Below are 18788 nucleotides of genomic sequence, written 5' to 3' on the forward strand. Positions count from 1 at the left end.
ACTTCTCTGGGTCTCGGTTTTCTGACCTGTAAAACAGAGATTTAATACCTTTCACCCTCCTATTTAGATTGAGAGCCCCATGAGGGCTCGGGACTGTGCCTTACTCTTTTGTCTTGCTTTATCTTATATTTCCTTCTGCCTTCAGGACATCTCTACTGGGATGTTCCACTGATACCTCAAATTTATCTTGTCCAAAACAGAACTCCTCATCTTCCCACTCGAACCCTGTCCTCACCCAGTCTTTGCCATCCCGGTAGACAAATCCATTATCTTTCCTGTATCACAAGCTCAAAATCTTGGCATCATTTCTCTGATTCAGTCAACATATTCAATCTGTCACCAAATCCTACCAGGTTCTACCATCACGATATTGCTAAAATCTGTCCTTTCCTCTTCATTCAAACTGCTACCCAGTGCTTAGTACGGTGCCTGGCACATAGTAAGCACTTAACAAATGCCATTATTATTATTATTATTATTATTATTACTACACTGATCCAAGCATTTATCATATCCCACCTTGACTACTGCATTAGCCTCCTTGGTGCCCTCCCAGCTTCCTGTCTCTCTGCACTCCAGTCCAGACCTCATTCCCGCTACCCAGATTGTTTTTCTAAAAAAAAAATTCTGTTCATGACTCCCCACTCCTCAAGAACCTACAGTGGTCGCACATACGCCTCTGCATCAAACAAAAAATTCCTTACCATCTATTTTAAAGCCCTCAATCAACTCTCTCCCTCCTACCTTACCTCCTTGATTTCCCAATACAATCCATCCCATATGCTTCACTCCTCCAATATCAACCTACTCTTTGTACTTCGATCTCTTCTATTTTGCTGCTGACCCATTGCCCACATCCTTCTTCTGGTCTGGAATTCCCTTCATATATGGCAGACCCCCATTCTCCCTACCTTCAGAGCTTTATTAAAATCACATCTCCTTCTTGAGGCCTACACGGCATAAGCCCTCATTTCCCCTACTCTTCCCCACTTCAGCATTGCCTGTGCACTTGGATCTGTACCTCGTAAGCTCTTCCTTTCAGTCATTCAATAGTATTTATTGAGCGCTTACTATGTGCAGAGCACTGTACTAAGCGCTTGGGATGAACAAGTCGGCAACAGATAGAGACAGTCCCTGCCGTTTGACGGGCTTACAGTCTAATCGGGGGAGACGGACAGACAAGAACAATGGCACTAAACAGCGTCAAGGGGAAGAACATCTCGTAAAAACAATGGCAACTAAATAGAATCGAGGCGATGTACAATTCATTAACAAAATAAATAGGGTGACGAAAATATATACAGTTGAGCGGACGAGTACAGTGCTGTGGGGATGGGAAGGGAGAGGTGGAGGAGCAGAGGGAAAAGGGGAAAATGAGGCTTTAGCTGCGGAGAGGTAAAGGGGGGATGGCAGAGGGAGTAGAGGGGGAAGAGGAGCTCAGTCTGGGAACGCCCCTTGGAGGAGGTGATTTTTAAGTAAGGTTTTGAAGAGGGAAAGAGAATCAGTTTGGCGGAGGTGAGGAGGGAGGGCGTTCCAGGACCGCGGGAGGACGTGACCCAGGGGTCGACGGCGGGATAGGCGAGACCGAGGGACGGTGAGGAGGTGGGCGGCAGAGGAGCGGAGCATGCGGGGTGGGCGGTAGAAAGAGAGAAGGGAGGAGAGGTAGGAAGGGGCAAGGTGATGGAGAGCCTCGAAGCCTAGAGTGAGGAGTTTTTGTTTGGAGCGGAGGTCGATAGGCAACCACTGGAGTTGTTTAAGAAGGGGAGTGACATGCCCAGATCGTTTCTGCAGGAAGATGAGCCGGGCAGCGGAGTGAAGAATAGACCGGAGCGGGGCGAGAGAGGAGGAAGGGAGGTCAGAGAGAAGGCTGACACAGTAGTCTAGCCGGGATATAACGAGAGCCCGTAATAGTAAGGTAGCCGTTTGGGTGGAGAGGAAAGGGCGGATCTTGGCGATATTGTAGAGGTGAAACCGGCAGGTCTTGGTAACGGATAGGATGTGTGGGGTGAACGAGAGGGACGAGTCAAGGATGACACCGAGATTGCGGGCCTGCGGGACGGGAAGGATGGTCGTGCCATCCACGGTGATGGAGAAGTCTGGGAGCGGACCGGGCTTGGGAGGGAAGATGAGGAGCTCAGTCTCGCTCATGTTGAGTTTTAGGTGGCGGGCCGACATCCAGGTGGAGACGTCCCGGAGGCAGGAGGAGATGCGAGCCTGAAGGGAGGGGGAGAGGACAGGGGCGGAGATGTAGATCTGCGTGTCATCTGCGTAGAGATGGTAGTCAAAGCCGTGAGAGCGGATGAGTTCACCGAGGGAGTGAGTGTAAATGGAGAACAGAAGAGGGCCAAGAACTGACCCTTGAGGAACTCCAACAGTTAAAGGATGGGAGGGGGAGGAGGCTCCAGCGTAGGAGACCGAGAATGATCGGCCAGAGAGGTAAGAGGAGAACCAGGAGAGGACAGAGTCCGTGAAGCCAAGGTGAGATAAGGTATGGAGGAGGAGGGGATGGTCGACAACACCACTCTCAGGCCCGCAGTACTTATGTACATATCTATAATTTATTTTAATGCTTGTCTTCCTCTCGAGACTGTAAGCTCCTTGAGGGCAGGGAACATGTCTTCCAACTTGTGTATTGTGCTGTTTCAAACTCTTAGTACAGTGCTTTGTAGACATGTTGATTTGTATCTAATACAGTAATCAGTAAGGTACATGGTAAGTGCTTAAGAAATGATACTATTGTTATTGTTTTTATTAATTTTGGTTGGAAGAAAGAGGAGGCTGTTTTCTCACCCCTTTCCATGGGAGAATTGTATATAGTTACAGGGAAAACACCCAGTGTAATACTGTGGCCCCTGTGGACTCTCACTGACTAGAATGTGTTTTAATAATGGAATTTTTGCCTCAAATAGACTTTTCCTATGAATTTTCAGTTTATGGACTAAGACCTCTTAGGGATTTTGTTTTTGGTTACAGCCAGCTATGAATTACTTATGGTGATTAGGTTATGGACTAATACAATCAACAGATAATCTCTGTCATAAATATATCCAGCTATCTCTACCTTCGCCTTAACTAAATTATTTTTCAACGTTTTCAACAGGAAGAAAAGCACACTGTTTTCAATTGATCACTGTTGACTGAGCCCTTACTTGTGTACTAAGTGCTTGGGAGTATGCAATACAACAGAGTTGGTGGATACCTTCCCCGCCCACAAGGACAATTTGTGTTTTGCTTGCGTTTCTTCTCCTTGCTCAGACCAGTTAGAGGTGCTAAGGAACAGTGAAATGGCCAAGGAGGGAAGAGGTGAAGAAAGACTGAATAATAAACAAGCTAGACGGTCAGTCCCAGGATGAACCAGAGCTGCCTGGAGTTCACGTAGCAAAATACTCAGACCGGCGAACCATTTTAGACAATAGATGGGCTAAAGCTGCAAGCCATCTTGTGAATAGTTTGAAGCTTTTAGGCAATTTTATATTAGGCAGGAAATATAATAAACCTCATTTGCCTGTGGGTCAGACCCGTGTCTATTCTGAGTCGAAAAGGACAGAGAAAGGCAGGTGATAGACTGCCCCTTGAAAAAGCCTCGAGAGGACTTGAGAAATTGTATGGAGGCAATTTTTCCATTAGTGGAAGGAGATGGGATGGCATCACCTGATTGTGAATGAATGCCTGGCAAAATCAGAATGCATCAGAAAAGCCCATTATATTGTGGAATTATCTCTGGATGGATTTGGCATGGTCGTCTGAATTTTTGTCAGTTCCTCAAAAAAAGGTATATATTTGGAAATGCTGCAAGGGCTCGCCTCAGGCAAGAACAGTCAGGTGTCTGAAGTGGGGTTATTTAGACAAGATGATAACCTGACTCCCTTCGCTTCCCAGATGAAAATTTTCAATTGCTTTTCTCAGATCATTAGAATATTCCAAGGGTCCTCCATTACTTACTAATAAAGTATGATCCATATCAAGTCTGAAAAGTTAACATCAAATCCATTTTTTATGGGATTTGTGAAGCTCTTACTATGTGTCAAACACTGTTCTAAGCATGGGGGTAGGTAAGATCAGTTAGGTCAGACACAGTCCCTGTACATGGGGATCACAGTCTTAGTAGGAGGGAAATCAGTTACTGAATCCCCAATTTGCAGTTGAGTCGACTGAGGCACAGAGAAGTGAAGCAATTTGCCCTAGGTCACACAGCAAGCAATTGGCAGATCTGGAATTAGAACCCAGGTCTTCTGACTCCAAGGCCCATGTTCTTTCCATTAGGCCACAGTCCTAACCCAGGTGGATCCAAGAGCAAACGTAGAGGGATGATGGGGGTGGGGTGGAGAACGTAGCCTAGAGGTAAAAAGACTTGTTTAAACTAAGTCCTCAGTATTTGGCAAAGAGGAAAGGCAAAAACAAATCGAATATCCCAGAGAATCCATTTTTATAGAAGGAAGACATAAAGGATTGTTTTAACGTTTTGGGGGAGCTAAAAAACACAGCATTTGAGAGCAATGTCTCTGAAGCTCCTCTGTTTAAAACCTACCATCCCTAGCCCCATTTCACCAAAGTACCTCACACAAGACAAGTAGCATGACTTAGTGGAAAGAACACAGGCTTGGGAGTCAGAGGACCTGGGTTCTAATCCCAGCTCTACCAGTTACTTTCTGTGGGACCTGGGGTAGGTCACTTAACTTCTCTGTGCCTCAGTGCTTCTCCTGTTCTCTTTCCTTCTTAAACTATGAGGCTCACACGGGACAGGGACTGTGTCCAACCTAATTAACTTGTATCAACTCCATTCCTCAGAACAATGTTTGACACACAGTAAGCATTTCACAAATACCATAAAAACAAACAAAAAAGTACCCTCTCAAATGGATAAATAATTAATGCTTTTTCCAATGTTCCAAAAATAATTCACCAATTTCCCTCAATAACTCGTTAAGGCAGAGGAAAAGGAAAACCATAAACAACAACATTTTACCATAGTGAAATGGAACTGGGAAGGGCCCCAACTGGGACATGCGCCTCAGCCACCGCCCATCCTGATACCATCCAGTGCTCGCCAACCAGTGCTCGCCATCCAGTGCTCGCCATCCAGTGCTCCCATCCTGCCTTGTCCCAGCCCCAAGACTCAGCTGCAGCAAGTGTGCTGCTGTGTGTGAGGAGCGCGCTGAGGGCGCAGTCATCACCTCTATCACAATCAATCAATCAATTGTATTTAATAGGTGCTTACTGTGAGCACAGCACTGTGCTGAGCACTTGGGAGAGTACGCTAGACATGTAGACATGTTCCCTGCCCACAGGGAGCTTGCAGTTCAAGCACACGTCCTGGTGACATTAAGGCCTACCTTCCTCTTCTTAACAAGAGGTGTCTGAGCTACGCTCACCACGAGGCAAGGGACCAGAAATGGTGAACTGTTCTAGGGAGTTCACATTTACAAGAGATCTTTTCACAAAGATACTCCTGCTGGTGGGTGCTGTCTCGAGAGCATGGCCTAGTGGAAAGAGCAGGGGCCTGGAAGTGAGAGGTCCTTCCTGGGTTCTAATCCCGGCTCAACCACTTGCCTGCTGTTTGACCTTGGGCAAAGTCATTTAACTTCTCTGTGCCTCAGTTTCCTCATCTGTAAAATGGGGATTAAATCCCATTGCCTCCTACTTGGACTGTGAACCCCATATGGGACAGAGAATGTGTCCAACCTGATTATCTTGTATCCATCTCAGCGCTTAGAACAGTCAGTCAATCATAATAATAATAATGGTGATGATGTTATTTGTTAAGTGCTTACTATGTGCTGAGCACTGTTCTAAGCACTGGGGGAGATACAAGGTTATCAGGTTGTCCCATATGGGGCTCACAGTCTTCATTCATCATATTTATTGAGCATGTTTCATATTTATTGAGCACTTACAGTATGCAGAGCACTGTATCAAGTGATTGGGAGAGTATAATATAACAATATAACAGGCACATTCCCTGCCCACAACATGCAGTGCTTGGCAATCCAAATACCACAGTTAACTCCCAAACCTATAATACAATAGTACATAGTATAGTGCACCCAGTAGGAACTCAAAAAATGCTGACAATTGGATCTCACAGGATCTTCATGGACTCTCTGATCCAGACTTTAAATATGCTTCTTGCTTGCACTGGAGTTGTCAGAAATCAAAGTGGAAACACACCCTCAGCTGGCTGGAGGTAAAAGAGAAATCAAGGTATTTGTCCCGCCCCCCGTTTGAAATCCCTGGGGAAATAAGGAAAGAGGATAGGACAGGGTGAAAATGTGGAAGAAAGAGGATTGAGGATTTGAAATATTATCCAAATTATCCAAATGGGGATTTGGGCTCACTGGATGACTGTAAAAGCTGTAGAACTAACTTCCCAAAGGGAGAATAGGAGGGTCTGAAATTTAATTATGCTATTTGTTAAGTGCTTCACTATGTGCCAGGCACTGTACTAAGCGCTAGGGTGGATACAAGCAGATCGGGTTGGACACTGTCCCTGTCCCATGTGGGGCTCACAGTGTCAATCCCTATTTTATAGATGAGGTGACTGAGGCCCAGAGAAGTTAAGTGACTTGCCCAAAGTCATACAGCTGACAAGTGGCAGAGTCAGGATTAGAACCCATGACCTCCGATTCTCAAGCCCGGGCTCTTTCCATTGAGCCACACTGCTTCTCATGATTTCCATAGCAGCATCCAGAAATGAGGGTAGATACTAGCATGGCGTCGTGGCTAGAGCACCAGCCTGGGAGTCAGAAGGTCAAGGGTTTTAATCACTCCTCTGCCAATTGTCTGCTGTGTGACCTTGGGCAAGTCACTTCAGTTCTCTGGGCCTCAGTTTCCTCATTTGTAAAATGGGGATTCTCTCATAATTAGGCTGTGAGTCTCACATTGAACAGGAACCGTGTCTGACCTGATTGTCTTGAATATACCACAGTGCTTTCACATAACAAATATTTCATTATTATTATTATCATCATCATCACCATCATTATTAGCGGTCACAGCTAGCGGATGGATGGTGCTAGCAAAAAATATGTTGGTTAAGGCAGGAAACAAACTAGAATAACAGAAAAGGGGAGTCTAGGTCATGAGAGAGGGAGAAGTGGTAGTGAGTCATCTACTGTTAACAGACCTTCAATCAGTCACTCCATCAAAGGAATTTATTGAGCACTCATATTGAAAGATCACATGCCTGAGAGAAGGACTTGAGTTCTAATCCTGGCTCTGCCACTTGTTTGCTATGTGATCTTGGGCAAGTCACTTCACTTCTCTGCACCTCAGTTCCCTCATCTGTGGAATGGGGATTAAGACTGTGAGGCCCATGTAATAATAATAACTATAATCAGGGCATTTGTTAAGCACTTACTATATGCAGGAACTGTACAAAGTGCTGGGGTTGGATACAAGCAAATCAGGATGGACACAGTCCCTGTCCTACTTGGGGCTCACAGTTTCAATCCCCATTTTACAGATGAGGTACCTGAGACCCAGAGAAGTTAAGTGTCTTGCCCAAGGTCACACAGCAGACAACTGGTGGAGTCAGGATTAGAACCTGTGACCCTCAGACTTCCAGACCCGTGCTTTATCCACTATGACTGTGTCAAACTTGATTGGTTTGTATCCAGCCTAGTGCTTAATACAGTGCCTGGCACATAGTAAGCGCTCAACTAATAACATTAAAAAAATGTTCTGAATGCTTGAGGCAGTTTAACTGTAGCAAAAAAACACATTCCTGGCCCTTGAGGAGTTTTCAATCTAAGGAATTTACAAACTCCTAAATTCAGGCTTCTCCTGCTGGGTGGTAAGGGTAAAATTCAGACAGGTGATTCAAAAAAAGGCTTATCTTTGCAGAAATTTGACTGAAAAATGAATAATTTCAAGAAGGGAAAAGAGGACTTGGAGGGAATAGGGGCTTGAGTGAGAGTTGGAAAGCTAAAAAGTCAATCAATCAATCATATTTATTGAACACTTACTGTGTGTAGAACACTGTATTAAGCGCTTGGGAGAGTACAATAATCTAACAATACTGTTAATAATATAAGTCCTGGAGAGAAGGAAGGAAGACGTGAGAATGAAGCGTACCCAGTTGTTAGAACAAAGCCCCAGACTATTCGGCTCCTCAATCCTTGTGAAAGTAGAAATGAACCTTGCAAAACTTAATCACAAAGTTGCTTGATTTAAACTTAGTCATCGGTTGTCTTGCTTAATCTCTTCAATTTTAATTAACTGGCACCCTCTCAAATTCATTCATTTTCAAACCAGTTTTACAGTGAATGTTACTACAATTTTAGGATAATTTCATGTGTCTTTTCGACTTCTGCAGTTGATTTAGTATAAAGCTGCTTAAATAGTAACCTAACTCAGCATAGACATCTGAAAGGTCTTTGTTTTACTCACTGAGAAGATGCCTAGAGTGGAAGCAACATTCTCCTAAAATCCGTAAAGATAGTGGAAGGTGCAGATATGCTGACATGAATGGGAATGATTAAACTATTTGGGAGCAAATGTTTTCAAATGAAAATATTTACATAAATATATCAATTACTCCTTCATCTGAAACTCTCCACAACAAGATTTTTGGAAGATTTTTCTAAGAGATCTTATTTATGTCAAGTTAATTTCCCTCCTCTCTTACTCTTTTAAGGTATTTTCCAACTTACTTGAAAAAACCCCTCTAATATTCTCCTTCTGTTCCCTTTGTAGTGTGAATTAAAAGACTAGACATTATTTGACTAATGATAATAATCTCATTAAACCTTTTAAATTCAGGATAAACCATTGCTAGCGTATTGGATATTGAAATTGTGCAAAAAGAAAATATTGAAAAGAGATCTAGAAAGTAGCAAAAGATATATTAGATTGTATAAAAATAAAAAGCTTTAAGTTTTCCATTTACGAAGATTGTAAATATAATTATTTTAGTTCCCAGTAGGGTGAAACCTTTACAAATTGCAAACCTTCTTGAAATCTTTGAGTAAAAGGTATTTAGAAAACATAAACTAAACTACAATAATTACAGATTTGTAATGCTAATTAACATTACTTCAAGTACTAGAAATTTCAGCTAATTTGTTCAATTCGGCAAAATTGTAGTGGTAGCAAATATTTTTACAGATGAAGAATCTGACTCAAAGGGAGATTAAATTATTTTCTCAGAGCAGTATCTCAAATTATAGCACTATGACTGGAGTTTAGAAGATCTTCCCACAGCCATATTTTAAGATTCTATGTTCTATTTCAAGATTCTGTGTTCTAGTTCATGCTGCTTAGTGACCCTCTAAGCAAAAACATAAAATCAGATAAATTGCTATTAAGCATCTGAGTTCTTGGTCTCAGTTCTTTTTAACTGAGCTCAGAGGTGAACTCAGAAAGGCAGTGTGGCCTAGTGGATAGAGTATGGGACTGGGCATCAGAAGGAGCTGGGTTCTAATTCTGACTCCACCATTCATCTGCTGTGTAACCTTGGCAAGTCACTTAACTTATCTGTGCCTCAGTTACCGCATCTGTAAAAATGGGATATTGTCTGTGTCCAACCTAATTATCTTGTATCTACCCTACTGCTTTTTACAGTGCCTGACACATAGTAAGCATTTAACATATACCATGTAGCAAAACAAAACAAAACAAGAAACTATCAGGCTTCTGCCGAGAAGAGATGGTAAGGAAGTGAGGCAAGTGGGTGAGAAGAAACATTTAAACCCTTATAATCTAGAAAAAGAGTTTGGGGATGTGATTTTCTTCGTAGCAAAGACTGAGATGGAAAGATCTGTATGATCAGCTCAGCTTCCAATAGTCCTCCTCCACTGAGCAATGTCTGTGGAGCCGAGTAATTGCCTTTTAAAATGAGATCCTGTTTTTGGCATCAGTACTGTTCCAATTTTTCATCTTGCTTATTCACCTCCTTGGTTTCAAGCGACTACAAAGGATACTGGAGATAAAAAGCAACACCTAACAGAGAAGGCTTTGAAGTTTACAGTGACTTCAACCAGCACTGCATATTCTGCAAAGTGAAGCAGGTGACTACCGTTTTGATCTCTGTGCTGAATTTAAGTTCTCTTCCCTGTTTGGTTTGGTGTCTAAATAACAGCTCTAGTTTATTAAGTCGTTGCACCTATTCATCTACTGAATCCAGCATACAATTTATATCATAGCGACATGGATTTATAAATACAATAAATAACATGTGGCTTGAAAGAAGAAAGCCTTTACTGTGTTGGAACATGCCTACATCATTTAGTTCTGGGGTCATGTGTTGCGCAGTTGCTTCTAACTTGGTTCGTCTAAGGCATCAGTGGATAAGAGCTTTCTCTAACAGCACCCTCACACTTGAATGCGATAATTACTCAGCTGTTTCCCTTGAATCCCATGATTCTCAAGGAATCATAGTCATATTAAATAGTTGTGTTTGCCCGAGGACTATTCACTGGGATTAGCCGTAGATTTAGAAATGGCCAAATATACGCTTATAGTATTTTTGACTCCTCCTGATGCAATATTCATTTGGTACCAGGAAAAAATGAAGTCTAGATAACTCACGTTTTATAGGTTTTAACTACTTTTCTAACAAAACTAACTTAATTATTGCTAGAGAGATTGAAAAAGTCATTTCTGCATTTGTTGCTCAGCCCAAACCCAAAACAATGATCCCTCTCATGTTAATCGGTTATTTATTCTAGTTGGGGAAAGAGTTAATTAACCCTCCCAAAAGCAGATTAGACAATAAACGGCATTTTCATGAAAAAAATGCAACGATAGCCTCGTGTTTCCAGTCCTGATCCCACTAAATTTGGAGTTAATCTCCAAATTTATCTCTAGACCGTAAACTGGTTATGGGCAGGGAACGCGTCCACTAATTCTGTTGCATTGTATTCTCCCAAGAGCTTAGTACAGTGCTCTGCACATAGTAATCTCTCAAAAAATACTATCAGTTGGTTGATTGGTTATGGGCTAGAACCATATACTTGGTCCCAACTGCAGACCCTAACCCCCAGCAAGGGAGCAAAAAAAAACCAAAACAAAACCCTGATCTGGCCTAGAGCCCAGAAGGTGACCCCAAAGACTAAATCTGCTTCAGGAGGCAGATGTGTGTGTATGTGTGTGGGCTAAGTTCTGGCCATAACCAAAAGCAGCATGGGCTAGTGGATAGAGCAACGACGTGGGCGTCAGAAGGGCTTGCGTTCTAATCCCTGCTCTGCCACTTATTTGCTGAGGGGCCTTGGGCAAGTCACAGAACTTTTCTGTTCCCCAGTTCGTTCATCTGTAAAATGGGGATTGAGACTCTGAGCCCCACATGGGACAACCTGATTACCTTGTATCTACCCCAGGACTTAGAACAGTGCTTGGCACATAGTAAGCACTTAACAAATAACCATAATAACAATAATAATAATAATGTGAGGTTTTAAGGATCTTCCAGCTCACCTCTGCTTAAACACTTGTTAGGCTCCCTGGTCAGATACCTCTCAAATCCACTCCATCACCTAACTTTCCTACTATCAGTCAGTCAGTTAGTATTTATTGAGCACTTACTGTCTGCGGAGCACTGTGCTAAGTACTTGGGAGAATACAAATAGAACTACACAGAATTTGTCAATGTGATTTCCATTTTCCCTGACTCAGAAGCCCACAATCTTGGCATTTTCCTTAATTCTTCATTGTCTTTCATCTCTTACACTCCGTCTGTCACTAAATCCTACTGCATTTTCCTCAACAGTATTTCCTGGATCCGCTCCTTTCTCTCCCTTCAAACAGCCACCATTCAAATTGGTGCAAATTGGAAACTAAATCAGAGGAAATATATAAATCAGAATTTATTTTAGGGATTTACTTTATCAATTTAATACTAGACTGTAATTCTTAAATTGAAGTATCAGTTAAAATGCTCCTTTGATTTTTATCTAAATTGAGTATTGAATTAGCATTGTGTAATTTTGTTTCATAAAAAGATCTAAGAAACATTTCTGAAAGTTTGCGAAGTCAAGCTGTAAATCATCTGTTTATAAGGCTGCAAGTGATATTGGGAACTACGGCCTAGTTCATGTTAATTTGAAATTGTTGACATTTATATTTAATTCAGCTTAGGGAATTTAATGAATTTCTCAGCCCACTGTATCTGGAAAGGGGAATTAATTTTTCTACTATGGTTGAGAATAGAGTTGAGGGTAAAGAATATGCATGAGAATATTAAATGAGGGTTTTGAATTTCAAATTAAGAATAGCATAAGGAGAACACTACAATTGGATAGGAGAATCAGCTGGGGAATTTTCTGGTGTCAGTACTCCACTCATGTTCACAATCAGGTTATGGAAAATTCTAGAGGGAAAGGCATAACATTGCCTGGTTACTGGGTATCCCAAGATCGCTTTCCTAATCATAACTTTATTGATTTTATTATAATGAGTAAAGGGCAGATTTATTTCAGCTTTTATGTAGTACTATTGATGGAAAAAATGAATGCACACCTTACCGATTTTAAAATAAAAAAGCAGTTCAGAAAGAACCAAGTAGAAGGTTTCTGAACTTTTAAGAAATAGTCCAGGGGTAATTGGAATGTCAGGCTAATTACTTAACTCTCTCGGAACATCTCTGTCTCCTGGTATTCGCAAATGCAATCCACCACTCTTTTGAGAATGGCATTTTTATTACTCAGTTGTATAACTGCTTCGATTTCAGCTTGTAGAACTGCTTCGCCTGGAGCTTTTCAATGAATGAACAGGTCAGTGTACTGTTAAGTAACTATGATTATTTTATTACTTTTTGAATGTAATGCTATTTTTTTCCAGGACTTAAATTTGTAAACTATGCTAGCTGGCATTGTAGGGTTTTTTTCAGGGCAACTAAACATCACTGAACAAAATAGTGTACTGACTTTCGTAAGGGAGTCAGATAACCAACACGGAAGGATTTGGCACTTTTCAATATTTCAACTTCATATATATGAAGAGAACAAAATCTGTTTTTTGCATGTATTTACCTAAACATGAAATTTTCCAGCCTACCATAATGATGGAAATGATATTTCAACGTAGAATATAGAGAAGAAAAAGATTATGCATTCTAAACTCATAGCATTATATTGATCTCAAGCTTTTGGACTGTGTTCAAACTGAGGAAATAGACCAGTACTCTTTATGGGAGGCGAATAATAAGAAGCATTTGCCAAGTGGTTTAATGCAGGGAAGAAATTACAGCTAGCATGAAAGTAAGTGATTTGTGCTGTTTACTGATATTCAAAGGTAAAAAGACCCCATTGATTCGATCCCTGTACTTTCGAATCATTTCATCAAGTGTGCAAAGAATTGGCAAGATACTCAAGGCCAAGAAGAGTGACGATGTGAAAAAAGAGGACAGTGAAGGAAGTAAACTTTCTGGCAGAAACAAACTAAGGGGCTGTTCAAGAGAGAACATTAAACCTCTGTAGAGCTTGGGCAGTGGGAACACAGCTGTCAGATGGGCTTCCCGAAAAGACTTGTGGGTAACTGCGAAGGCATCAGACTTCAGAAAAATGAATGAATAAATGGATGTCCCATGCAGAGCTGATGGCGGGGAAACTGAAATTTTGGGAGAGATTTCAGCACTGAAGAAAATTCATTTGGAGTTGACAGAAAGAGTTCATTGAAAAAGAGCCAGGCTTCAGGAGGAATGAGTTAGGGCAGAAACACGGGGATCGGGCACAACAAACTGATTAAGAGCAGGTAGTTTGATTGGTCAAGTGTCCAGTCAGCACTTAATGATTCTTAAACAGGTCCATTAGCTGTGGGGTTAGAGGAGAAGCTGATGAGTGCAGCAAGAGTAGAAATAAAAAGAGAAGTTCTTGTGACAGTGATAAATTAAAACATTCAATAAAATTAGTGGAAAGAAGGAAGACGATGTAGCTTGTTAGGACTTGACATTTTCCCTCATGGAGGGAGAAACAGAGGAAAAGGATCAGCCAGAACCCTCTAAAGTAGGAGCTGTAATTCTAATTCCAGATCTGCCTTCGATTCAGTGTGTGTCCCTGGAAAATTTACTAAACCTTTCTGTGCTGTAACAGACTCCTACTCTCTGACTGTTGTCAACAACAGCATTTATCAAACCTCTATTTTGTATATTTGGCGTTGAGGAGAATTACCAAAAAGAAGAAGACACTGTGTCTGGCTTTGAGGAATTAATCTAATAGAGGATTCCAGTAAATATAAGAACATTGAGTTAGATAAATGCAGGAATATAAATAAGAGATAGAAGCGGCAAATCAGGAAAGGTGACATGCAGGAGATAGGTTTATTTAGGAGGGTTTGGGGATAGAAGGGAAGAGATTTGGAGAAACAGACAAGGGAGAGCCTTTATTTGGGGGAAAGGGTAGTAGCTCAGATGCTGTGAGTTGAGTGCAGGAGTCCTATTGTCTTTGGTGAAGCAAACAGTATAAGCTGGGAATAATACTAATAATTATGGTATTTGTTAAGTGCTTACTATGTGCTGAACACTGTTCTAAGCACTGGGATAGATGCAGGGTAATTAGATTGTCCCACATGGGGCTCACATTTTTTAACCCAAGTAGACAGCAAATGGAGACCCTTGAAGCTAATGGTCACAAAATTTAGTTAAATATGAGAAGTGATTGGGAACTGAAGAGAAGAGAGGCATAGTGTGGTATCTGTTAAGCACTCACTATGTGCCAAGTACTGTTCTAAGCGCTGGGGTAACTGGGTTGGACTCAGTCCCTGTCCCACCTAAGGCTCACAGTCTTAATTCCCATTTTATAGATGAGGTAACTGAGGCGCAGAGAAGTGAAGTGATTTGCCAAGCAGATACGTAGCAGAGATGGGATTAGAACCCAGGTCCTTCGGCCTCCCAGCCCTCTGCTCTATTCACTGAGACATGCTACTTCTCTGAAAGGTGATTTATGCCGCTCAAGCCTCCTGTTGGCTAGTCCTAGTGGCAGTGATAAATTGAAACTGAAAGAGCAGAGAGGAAAGCCCAGATCTATAAAATACTTCTGTGAGAAAATTGCCAAGGCTTGAATGTGAAGTCGAATTAGAGAGAAATCAAAATATCATCATCAATCAATCAATTAATCGTATTTATTGAGCACTCAGAGTGTGCAGAGCACTGTACTAAGTGCTTGGGAAAGGTCAATATAACAGACATATTCCCTGACCACATCAGTAGTATTTATTGAGCACTTACTGTGCAGAGACACTGTGCTAAGCACTTGGGAGAGTACAATACAAAAGATGACTTTAAGAATGCAAGTGTGTGGGACAAAGAGGAGAATGGTGCTGTTCACAGTGATGACTAGTTAAGGAAGGAGGAGATTTTAGATGGAAAATGGAATATGATTTAATGTTTTAAGTTTGAGGGGCCAACAAGAAATCCAAATGGCCCCTGCCACTGGCGAGATTGTTTTGGCCAGAAACACCACAGGAATCCCTGTTGGTGTTGAAGATTTTGGGGCAGGTCTGTTTGGACACTCCTTGATCTGAAGCTTTCTCGCTTGCAGAAGGTATGTTGGAAATCTCTGCTCTGGGACCCTGCCAATAAGTGTTTCTAGGAGAGGGTCCGATGTGGCGAGGTTTAGATAGGGGTAACTTATAACTTACTGGCTTTTATTTAACATTCATTAAGCATTCAGTAGGATAGTCACTATGCAGAATTTATGATAGCATCTCCCCCGATTAGACTGTGAGCCCGTTATTGGGCAGGGATTGTCTCTATCTGTTGCCTAATTGTACATTCCAAGCACTTAGTACAGTGCTCTGCACATAGTAAGCGCTCAATAAATACTATTGAATGAATGATAGATTTGGCCCTTGTTCTCTCAGGCTCCCAGTTAGGAAAAGAATAGTTTCCCATGACTCTTGGCTCTCAGAAAAGCCCCTGAAGTACTTAATACACTTGGGAGATTCATCATTTCTTCTGGTCTTGAAATTCGGGGCTTGTTGTGTGACTGGGTAGGAGGGTGGTGCTTTTGGGGAGGGGGCAGGTTGTGAATGTTGTTCCATGGGGCATTATTGACTGCCGCTCTGGCCATCATCTCAGTAAAATGGATTTTAGTGCCCTCCAAGAGCTGCCTGTTCACCGTCAGTAAGCCACTGGGTGAGAAGAACAAATAATATGCATGTTAAATGTGCAAATATGCTGTTTTTTAGCATTGCTATAAAGCATAGTGGACTTGTAATCCTGAAACCCTGGGCTAGAGTATAACTTGGTGGTTTTAGTTTAGTACTACTCACATTTCTTGGACCCATGTTCAAATTTCATCAGGATCAACTCTGACCTTCAACCTCATGAATAAAGGGGATGATGCTTACCTGGAGATCAGATCTTTAAAATCCGGGTTATGTCTTTTTGCTCTGGATGTTAGAAATTCCAGAGGTCTTTCTGTTCAGTTAAGTCTGTGGCCAAATCAAGGGGCTTATGCTTCTGAGCTCATTTTTGCAAAGCAATAATCTTGGCTGTCTTGACTTTCATTTGTCATCCAAATTCTTTTAATTCTTTTCCCTAAAGTAATTCAGAAGATTCAAATGGTTTTTAAAAGTATGTTGCAATTTTGCCTAATGTCTGTTTTATTTAAGGTTGGCAGGCATCATGATAAATGATGCTTAGGTCATTCACATTTCAAGATTTGGATATTTTATGTGTTCTGTAGGATTCATATTTTAACTGAAACCTATCCAGTATTTGTATGTACTTACTATACGAGGTAATCAATTCTGAAACCCTTGTATATCATTCGAAGTCCTTTAAATTGAATAATGGAAGAAGCTTATTTCCTCTTTATAGTTATGTATACTAAATATTTTGCTCAAGTTACCTTCATTTTAGTTAAAAACTTACAGATAATTGGATTCCATATTTAAAACGTCATAAAGATCCCTGGAGAGTGGGGGCAAGGGGAGGAAGGAAAGAGTTAGGGAAAGAGTCAGGAAATGTGTGTTTGCTTCCTTTGTCCCCTCCCAAGCACTTAGTGTAGCTCTGCACTCAGTAGACATTCAATAAATGCCATTGATTGTTTGTACGAAGTTGGGAAATGGAGGAGATGTGTGTAGTGTAGATGTGTGTAAAAGATTGATTTTCCTTTCACTAGGTCGCTCTTTCTTATATGCAAGAACAAAATACCTACCCCAATGCAACTCATCTATCCATCCATCCATCTATCCATCCACCTCTTCCCTCATGTCCCTCCCCTCTGCCCTTTCACCTCCAATCCCTTTTAAGAGAATAAGTAGACTGAGTTGTTTATGGACCAACAACCTGACTGACATTAATCCATTTTCGCTATTTAATTTTCTCTCTGGAGAGGGAGAAATGACTGCTTATATGCAATACCCAATGGGTGCTCAAGAAATACAGTTTGGACTAGAAATGGGATTTTAGGTAGGCTCCAAGAGGTGGTGTTGGGATGGTTTATTTAAAGAGGCAGAATAATCTATAAGGAAACAGGAAGCATTGCAGAATTCAGAGAGACAACCAAGGAACAGAGCAGGAGACCAGTTCACTAGCTAATAGCTTAATCTGGTAAATGAATAAGGTGTTATTTCCTAAAACATGCAGTGACTGTCATGCTTCTCAAAGAACTCACACACGTAGAACCTACATCTACAATTTTGCACAATACCAGAAGAAGCCATAATCCTCTATTACCAGGTTATCTGAAAAAGCACAGCTCAAGAGAAGATTGAAAAAGGGATCATTGCGTTAACTGCAAAAAATCGGAAGGAAATAAGGTCATGGGTCATTGGTTATTCCACCATTCTATTTCCTTTGACTATGAACAAGTTAGGGGGCATGACTGAAGGTTCCCTAAAAATCTCCAAGTTCTTGATTCAGCTTTCACATGCTTCTGCATGAGACCTGTGAAGAAAGAACTGTGTGAGTGTGTGGGTGAGAATGCACGCACATGTGCGTATGGGGCTGAAGGGGTTTCAACTGCAAGTGTTCTCCCCTTTCTAGGTTAAGAGGAAAAAACTATGAACACAGGGCTCATACTCCATTGTAAGGGCAAATTTAGGAGTTAGGATAATATGAATCAATATTTGGCTCATTGTCATAAATACACTCTTTAGCTTGGTTGCTTCTTGGTGGAAAGCGATACAGTTTATTTACACGTCTCTTATGCCACTCCAAAATGCTCACCCACTTGGTCCTTAGTAGATTCCAAAATGGCAAAAGGCACCATATTCTAATTCACTTGGCACTAGAGATCCCTATTTCACTAGGCTAGAGAAACACTAAATGTAATTACTTGATTTCATTAATTCTGCCTCCTTAACCTTATATTTTCTAAGAAGATTAGCACAGGGAATGGATTGTTTTTGGACATGAAGTTTCAGAAAAAGAAAATGGTTTAACGTTTGGTCCTGTTGATGGTTATCTTACAGCAGGGATTGGCAAACTTTTGTGCAGAAGAAAATTAAACTTTGAATGGTTGGTGTGCGGAAGAACCAATCCTACAATTTTTAAATATTTTAATATCTTTTACCTCAATTGTGAAGGTGTAATTATGTAATGAATATTCAAAATTAATATAGCACTTATATTACTGTTTTCTAATGTGACTGAAAAAGGGTGAGAGGAAAGGGAGAATTTGAAAAAAGAGGAAGAGAAAAGGTGGAGGAGAAAAGGAAAGAAAATGGAGAGATCAGGAGAGAAAAGGGAATAAACTTTTTCTATTTTTTTGTTTTTTTCATGTGAGAAAGAGGCGAGTACTTACTACTCTGATATAATGCACTCTCCCAAGTGCTTAGTACAGTGCTCTGCACACAATAAGTGCTCAATAATAATAATGATCGTATTTGTTAAGCACTATAAAGTTCAC

Source organism: Ornithorhynchus anatinus, chromosome 8 (genome assembly GCF_004115215.2).
Source record: "Ornithorhynchus anatinus isolate Pmale09 chromosome 8, mOrnAna1.pri.v4, whole genome shotgun sequence".
Lineage (NCBI taxonomy): Eukaryota > Metazoa > Chordata > Mammalia > Monotremata > Ornithorhynchidae > Ornithorhynchus > Ornithorhynchus anatinus.